General features: G+C 32.8%; 2 long non-coding RNA genes across 2 annotated transcripts; one reads left to right on the top strand and one right to left on the bottom strand.

Moving 5' to 3' along the window:
* Positions 1 to 3,686: 3,686 nt before the first annotated feature.
* On the bottom strand, positions 3,687 to 4,627 carry LOC123905803. Its single transcript, XR_006808516.1, has 2 exons — positions 4,302 to 4,627; positions 3,687 to 4,017 (listed from the first exon to the last, which is right to left on the bottom strand). It is a non-coding gene; the product is annotated as an uncharacterized LOC123905803 (long non-coding RNA).
* A 2,587-nt stretch (positions 4,628 to 7,214) lies between these two features.
* LOC123905802 lies at positions 7,215 to 7,703 on the top strand. Its single transcript, XR_006808515.1, has 2 exons — positions 7,215 to 7,356; positions 7,459 to 7,703. It is a non-coding gene; the product is annotated as an uncharacterized LOC123905802 (long non-coding RNA).
* Positions 7,704 to 8,081: the final 378 nt, after the last annotated feature.

Raw genomic sequence — 8,081 nt, 5'->3', positions numbered from 1 at the left:
TAGGGTAATTTTAATAGCAATTGAAGTTCAAAAGCAAGCAAATACTTGAAAAAGTGAAGTTACTTGGCCCAGAAGCAAGAAAAGTGGAAAAAACATCAAAAAAGGGCAAAAACGTAATAAACAGCGCAATACATTGTACGTACGATGAGATCCAGCGTGGCGCGATGAGAAGGCGGTTTAAATCGAAGAAAATCTGCAACAAATCTTTACCATCGTATACCACGTGTCATCGTGGTACGATGAAAGGCGGTTGAAGAAAGCAGAAAATCTGGAGAAGATCTTCCATTGTACCACGATATGATCCATCGTGGCCACGATGAGACAAAATTACACGCCATCGTGGCCACGATGGGTGCGATGGACGCTCAGAAAAAGCCCAAACCAGCACCTCTTATGCTGAGAAGACTTTATATATATATATATATATATATATATATATATATATATATATATATATATATATATATATATATATATATATATATATATTCGAATCTTTCAAATGTACCGTAAAACTTCTTAAGAACATCAGCCCACATACAAATTCAAGTTGGTGAAGTTTGGCTCTAAATTCACAAATTTTTTTTTAAAAAAAAAACTCACAATTTCAAATTGAATTTAGATAAAGGATATATGCGTGGAATGGGTGTTACGGTGATGAACAATGATTACGATGATAATTGATGAAGGAAATCCTCCAGTACTTAAAGTTCAGAGTTTTGTCAAAAAAATAAAGTTTAGAGTTAAAATATTGGACATCTCCATGAGAATGGTGAAGGGCGATTTTTTTTAGGTAAAGACAAATCAATTCATTTCATCACGAATAATAATATCAATATAATGAGGAGATTATGAGCAACTCAATTCATTTCATCACGATGTTGGGGCTAAACTGAAATATAAACACTCTAGTTAGATTATGAGCAACTCTATTAGCTTGTCTTTGAACCCTCTCTCTCTAACCTAAAAATCAGACGCCGCCTAACTTTTCTCCCCTTCAATCTGAATCCTACTGACAAAATGTAACTTTAGCTGCAGTGGTGCGCTAATAGATCTAAAATATGCATACCTTCGAGTAGTAGTTTTCTTAAATAAAGTTTGCTTATAAGTCAAGTTATTAGTACATTCTTACTACATTTTTATGTTTTATCTTTTGTACGTCCAAATGCAAGAACAAATGTAATTGTGTACTTTTAAGGTCCATTTTGATGACTTATTGGCTAAGGCATTAAGTGAAGACATTGAGAGTTTATTCTTAATGAGTTGCTAGTGGAAATTCATTGCATAAGTGATAAATTCGTTGTTTATGGCAAAATGAACAGTTAATAAAGGCTTAAAAATGTGAACGGACAAAATTTCAGCATCGTGAGACCTGGCCATGTCCGTGCTGGGCTAGTCACGGTCGTGCCAATAAAAATAGAAAGCCATCTCACGTTCTGAAGTGCTCCCTCAGGTCGTACCTCGCTGGTCAGAGCCGTGGCACCCTATATGTTGAAGCCAAACATCAGTTTTGGACAGAGCTGTCAAATGGGTTGGGGCAAAAAAGGTCTGATTGGATTTGAGCTAGCTATTTTGAGGGTTTGGCCCGTCCAAATCTATGGGTTAATGGGCCGGCCCATCGGCCAGACCCATTTTTGATAACTCTACTTTTGGATCTTTGTTTTCCCACTTTACTGCTCACTAGAAAACATCAACTTACCTGCCAAATTTAGCGCCGGCCCCCAACACCGACACTAATAGAGTCGGTTGGACCGAGCTAGGTGGTAGATTCTTTTGTCATTTTATTTTTCAAGTTATTAGTGTCGGCGTATCCAACACTACACATGATAAAGTGGCTCACACTTAATTTTTAAAATTCTTTAGAGTCGGCCCATCCAATTCCATGTTTTTAATCCAATAAAAAAATACCTTTTTTTTTTCTTTTCCATTTTATATTTTCAAACGTTTTTAATTCTTACCTTCTTTGTTTTTTCCACCATAAGTATCCAGCCCCCTCCACTTCAATTCTATTAACATCATCACTGACCAAGAAAAATAAACCTCACTCTTCAAAAAGTCTCACTCACCAAAATCTCCATGGATTGAACCCCTCACTCACCATAATCACTCACCGAAATCCTTCAATTCACGTCACTGAAATCACTCATTAAATCACGGTCCAGAGCCGTCTCGCACACATGTGCGGAGTGCGCGACGGTACAGGGCCTCAAAATTTTGAGGGCCCCAACTCAAAATTTTGAGTTTCTATAATATTACTTATATATTATTTATACTTATAAAATATCAGATGTATATTAATAGATTAATTTTTAGGCCCTAAAATAATAGTTATATATTGTTAATGTTCATAAAATATCATATGAGTATCAATAGATTAGTTATCTATACTTGTAAATATAGTTCTAGTACATTTTAATCTTTGCATAAAATTTAATCTTAGATTAGGATGTTCCTTTTTGACGTTATATACAAAGATAATTATTTTGTATTTCTTGTTCCATTTAATTTAATGCAATTGATTTAATATTGATAATTTATTTGTTTACAAGAATGATTTTTTTTATATTATATGCAATTTAAATGACAATTTTTTTTAAAAAAATTATATTTTTATTAAAAGGCCACTTTTATATTTTGCACAGAGCCTCCTAAAATTCGGAGACGCCACTGTCACGGTCTTTCCCTCATCTTACTGGAGATCTCAAACGTCACCGATCTTTCCCTTTCTCAATCGTACCCTCTTTGTTAAAAAAAACGGCGGTTTCCATTTCCACGAAAGTTTCATATTTTATGCCTACATATAAATAAAATTGTTCTCGGTTATTTTTCAGGTTTTGCTCTTTGTTCATAGTTTAGATTAGTTTAGTGGCTGCTCATGATGTTTAGGTGTGAGTAATTCACCAACACCTTGAGGTTATAGAGAGTAATCCATAGAAAAACCTTTTGATTCCTTTCTTGTGTGTCTTTGTTGGTTGTGATTAACAAGTATACCATATATGTTTGTAGATATTCTTATTGCTTATATTAGGGCATTGGTGAAGGTACCATATCGGAGAAGTCGGTGTCTCGATCCTCTACAACTATGGTCAGCGTATTGAGCTAACCGTGCATTAAGGGGTATGCGAGGGCGTTCAGTTGCAGTTGCGGAAATCTGTATCAAATACCCGTTGTGAGAGGGATGATTGTTCCATGGCATCACATTATCTATACCTTGCTTTTATGTTTGGAAGGGGTTGAGATTTTGTGCTTGTGATAAAATTCATGACATTGGGGTGATTATATTATAAGTGTATCTTTTTTGTTGCTTGCTTGCTTGATCAAATCATCATAAAACTAAAAAATCTCTCCAAAATATTCTCTCAATTTCTTATCTATGTACTATTTCTCTAATTTTGTTAATTTCTTTTAGTAAAGTTCTACTTTGTCTCTTTTTAGTTCGTGTGGATTCGATACTCTTTTTATTATTATTAAAACGATATACTCATGCACTTACGAGCATATTTTTAGTTCCAATTGGTAATATCCTGATAAGACTTACGATGTTATAGAGAAATCAATTAGAGAGTAGAAGACAATTCAGATAATATTATTTATTATTATTTCATTTCATTATCATTATTTTAGAGTAGAAATGTGTAACTATATTGATCTATATGATCTGTAGGGTAATGAAATTAGAAAAGGAATAATAAAAAGAAAGCAAATGAAAATTAAATTATTGGGTAACTTTTTGTCCATCTGCACAAATTGTCTAAAATACTCAAATAACCTTTTGTCCATCAAACATCGCATAACACGAAGTTTGTTCAATACCTTAAATGTTTGTCCTGTGCTGTTTTTTCTTGTACTGTTCTATATTATTCTTTCCCATTTTTATATTTTCCAGATCAAACGGACCCCAAGGCATTTTGGTAAGATTTGGAAGGAAACAAGCACATTGATTATTACTTTTACACTTTGGAATCCATAAAGGCTTACACTTAACATGTGCACAGTCAGAGTCATCAAGACACTCAGCTGTAATGAAAAAGATAACACAAGAATTAATGTTATTAATTAAAGGAAAATGCTAAACAGTGCTCCCAGGGCACTAGTTAAGGATGCAAAAATAGTAATTTGACATTGGAATTTGTGCAGTCAACTTCTCGAAAGTTTAAAAAGTGTTATTTTCTTTTCAAAACTTTCTAATTTTGGTTTCCTTAACCAGTGCCCCGGGGGCACCGGTTAGCATGACCCTTAATTAAATGGCATAATGTTAGACGTATATTAAGAACATTTTAGAAGAATGAAAAATAGCTTACGCTTAATGCTTGTTGCAACATGAAATAGGAAAAGAAAGTAGATCATAACATAAATAAACTTCATAAATTTTTCCATATATTATTCCCCCTTTGCATATAATAAATAGAAAATGATTTTATTGATTGATAATGTATAAAGCTCAAACTTTCTTTGCACAAGTCACATAGATTTTAGTACTTATAGAATTGTAAAGGGAGTGGAAGGATAAAGAGGTCATGAATTTGATTCCAACCCATAAAATTGAAAAAATAAAATTTGTAAAATTAAAATTGTTATAAAATGTCTCTTAACTACATTGAAGTTTGTGTTTGTGCCTCTTTACACACTTAAGGAGGTGGCAAACAAAATTCAAATTATTCCATATAATTTATTTTTTAACCTTTCATGATAATAAAAAAAATATTAATAGCACCAATCGATAGGAAGATAATTCTTACCAAGCTAAGAAACTATAAGAACTATACTATTACTAAAGAATGCAATAAAAACTATCTAAAGGACTACACATAAATAGTATCATAATGGGAAAAAAAAATAAACATAAGCAGTGACGGAGCCAGAAATCTTGAATAATGGGGGCATGATATGTGTAATTTTAATTTGTAGCCTTAATATATGTGATTTTTTTTCTACATTGTCCTTTGATAATTTGAGCGTATTTAGCCAAGAAAACAAGTCATATGTAAAATAAAATTTGGTCAAAAGTTAACTGTGGATATCACATGATTCACATGTATATTTATTTATGTGACATTTTCTTATTGGTTGGTGGATAAATACCCTCAAATTATCAAAAGAAATATTCTCTACAATTGATATCTTTGGGAAATATCGAAATATTTTTTCATTTTAAATTTCAATAAAAACATATCTCTATATATAACTAAAGAATCAGTTAACCATTAATCTTTCATGCTATTTTGCATCTCATTCTTGATAATTAGGAAGCATTTGAAAATCAAATCCCAATTTTATTCCATAGATGGATCCAATTTTATGCTTCTACATTCATCAAGTGCATGAGGAATAAGTTGATTGGTGCTTTGAACCTGACTTTCTTTTGAATTTTTTTTTCATTATTTGTTGTTAAATAAAAGAATAAAAGAAAAAAAGGGATTTAAATTTGCTACACTAATATTAACTCTCAAAAAACCATATGTTCCGTATAAGAAATCATTATTTGTGCTAATGAGTTTAACTTTTAGACTCTCATAACAACTTTATATTGGTGTGTTTTGGTTAAAGTGTGAACATAACATATACATATTAGTATTAGTATGACAATATATGCTCTATATAAAAAAAATTCTTAAAAAATTTGTGGAGGCATGTGTCCACACAACTTAGTACGTGCCTCCCGTCCCTGAACATAAGTTCTTCATTTTTCATTGATCGATTTCAAATGAATAAAGACTACACATAAATAGTATCATAATGGATAATATTCTAATTGGCCCAAAGGCAATAAAGTTCAACTAAACAATTCAAAGACTAAAATTTCAGGATGCGAGCACTTTTTGTGAATAATATTCTAGGATGCAAGTACTTTTTCGCACTCTAAATAGCGAGTGACATATTTTTAGCTCAAAGCCAACGTATGCACCCCCTATAATGAAAAAAATCATGAAAAAATGAGTTCGCATTCTAGAAAGCGAACTCAGCTGCAGTTTGTTATCTAGAAAGTGAAATCAGCTGTACTTTGCTATCTAGAAAGCAAACTCTTTATTTCATGATTTTTTTCATTTATGGGGGGCGCAGACGTCGCGTTTGTGTATAAAATATTGTCATTCACTATGTAGAATGCGAACAGTTCTCGCTTTCGCTATTTAGAATGCGAACTCAACTTACATTTTTACACTTTAACAAGTGTACCTTATAAAAATGTGGTCATTATCTTATATCATATTTTAATTTGCCACTGGAGCGGTTGTGACATTATGGAACCATCAGACACACTGACACACACACACACACACACACACGCACATCGTAAATATAGCTATCCTGAATTGTTACTTTATTTGATATGACCAATTAAGTTTACCTTTATACTTACAATAGACATGTATCAAGGCTACAAGAGTTGATAAGTTTGACAAAAAATAGAAAATTAGGCGAATGAATAGTTCACACGTTAACTTGCGAAGTGTGTTTCTTTCAAAGTTATTTCATGGAAGATGAGAGAAGGGTGAAGAGGACAAAAAAAATTGGTTTTTATAAGGTTTGCATTCTCTAAAGAACTTTCTCTCTGACCTCTCTCTAACTTTCAGATCTACTTCATCTCTCTCAAATCCAAAATTTTCTCTTCACCATGTAGACAAGGTGGTGGTGGTGCGACAACGATGCAGGCAGCCCTCCACACCACCGTGTCAGAATCGGCGTCGGGTTCTGTTGTTTCGTGTTATATTTTCTTCTTCTGGGTGTTCTGACCGCCCACCACCAGCTTTTGTCGGTTTTGGCATGGTTACTCCGTCGAGGCAGTGGGTGTAGTGGTTCAGAGGGAGTTGGTTCAGAGGCACAAAACACGACATACTTAAGACTTAAGGGTGCGTTTGATCTGCTAAAAATCAGGGGACTGGACTGAATAACTTTTGTTGTACCCTGTTTGATTTTAAACTGGTTATGAGACTAGACAAATTAGGTAGCAAGGGACAGGACAAAAACAAGATTGTTTGTCCCTCACCGAACCACGAGACAACTTTTTGTCTACATTACAACTATGAAAAATACGAAAATACCCATTTTATTTTTCGAATATAAGGATATTATCGCCCTATATCTCTTCGGTACAGTTTTGTCCAGTCCTGTACTGTTCTGTCCGGTACTTGCTGTTTTACGAATCAAACGCATCCTAAGAGTCATTTTATAAGCGTGGTAAAAACCATTTAAATTGTGCCAACAAAGTTTGCCCTTTATTCATTACAAGGTAATCAAATCATTTTTTATTTGTTATATGCAAATTAAGAGGGAAATATATGGCTAAACTTATGACGTTTATTTATGTTATGATCTGTTTTCTTTCCCTATTTCTTGTGGCAACAAGTGTTGAAGACGGTAAGCCATTTTTCATCCATCTAAAATGTTCTTATTTACATTTAACATTTTTGTGTTTTCTTTTTCATTAATAACATTTTTGTGTTTTATTTTTCATTACAGTCGATTGTATTAATGATTCTGAATGTATAGATGTTAAGTGTAAGCCTCCTCGGATTCCACGGTGTACCGATAGTCATCGATGTAATTGTTTGCTTCCATTTGTTCCTAAAGTTCCTTGGAGTACAAGACTTAAGAGAGTGCACAAATATCATATAGGGAAGAATGATTTTTTGCACTAGATAAAAATCTATGAAACATTGTTTATGATAAAATATTCCATGATATATTTAATAATTGTGTTGGAACCCAATAATTTAATTATTTTTTCTTTTTTTTTTCATTTTTCCTTTCCTAATTTCCATGCAATTATAGATTTCTACTCTAAAGTGATGGTGATGAAATGAAACAAACAATAAATTATATTATCTTAGGATAATAGGACAATGATATGAAACTTCCCTCGGCAGAGCCCATTGACTTGCCCATATCTCCAAATAGAGTTTCGCAGCAAAGTGTGACCAAGAATTGTTTATAAATAATTGAATTCGAATTCTCTATAATAAATTTATTTGAACTTATAATAAATTTTGAAACAATAATAATTACTTTGGGACTAGGATTCGATGCAGTCGTAAATTCATTGGAGTTAAACAATCATGCGTCACAGACCGTCTGATCAAGAT

The sequence above is a fragment of the Trifolium pratense genome, linkage group LG2 (assembly GCF_020283565.1).
Source record: "Trifolium pratense cultivar HEN17-A07 linkage group LG2, ARS_RC_1.1, whole genome shotgun sequence".
In the NCBI taxonomy this organism is placed as follows: domain Eukaryota; kingdom Viridiplantae; phylum Streptophyta; class Magnoliopsida; order Fabales; family Fabaceae; genus Trifolium; species Trifolium pratense.
Note: the sequence above shows the minus strand (reverse complement) of the source record. Positions and strands in the feature narration are given on the sequence as shown.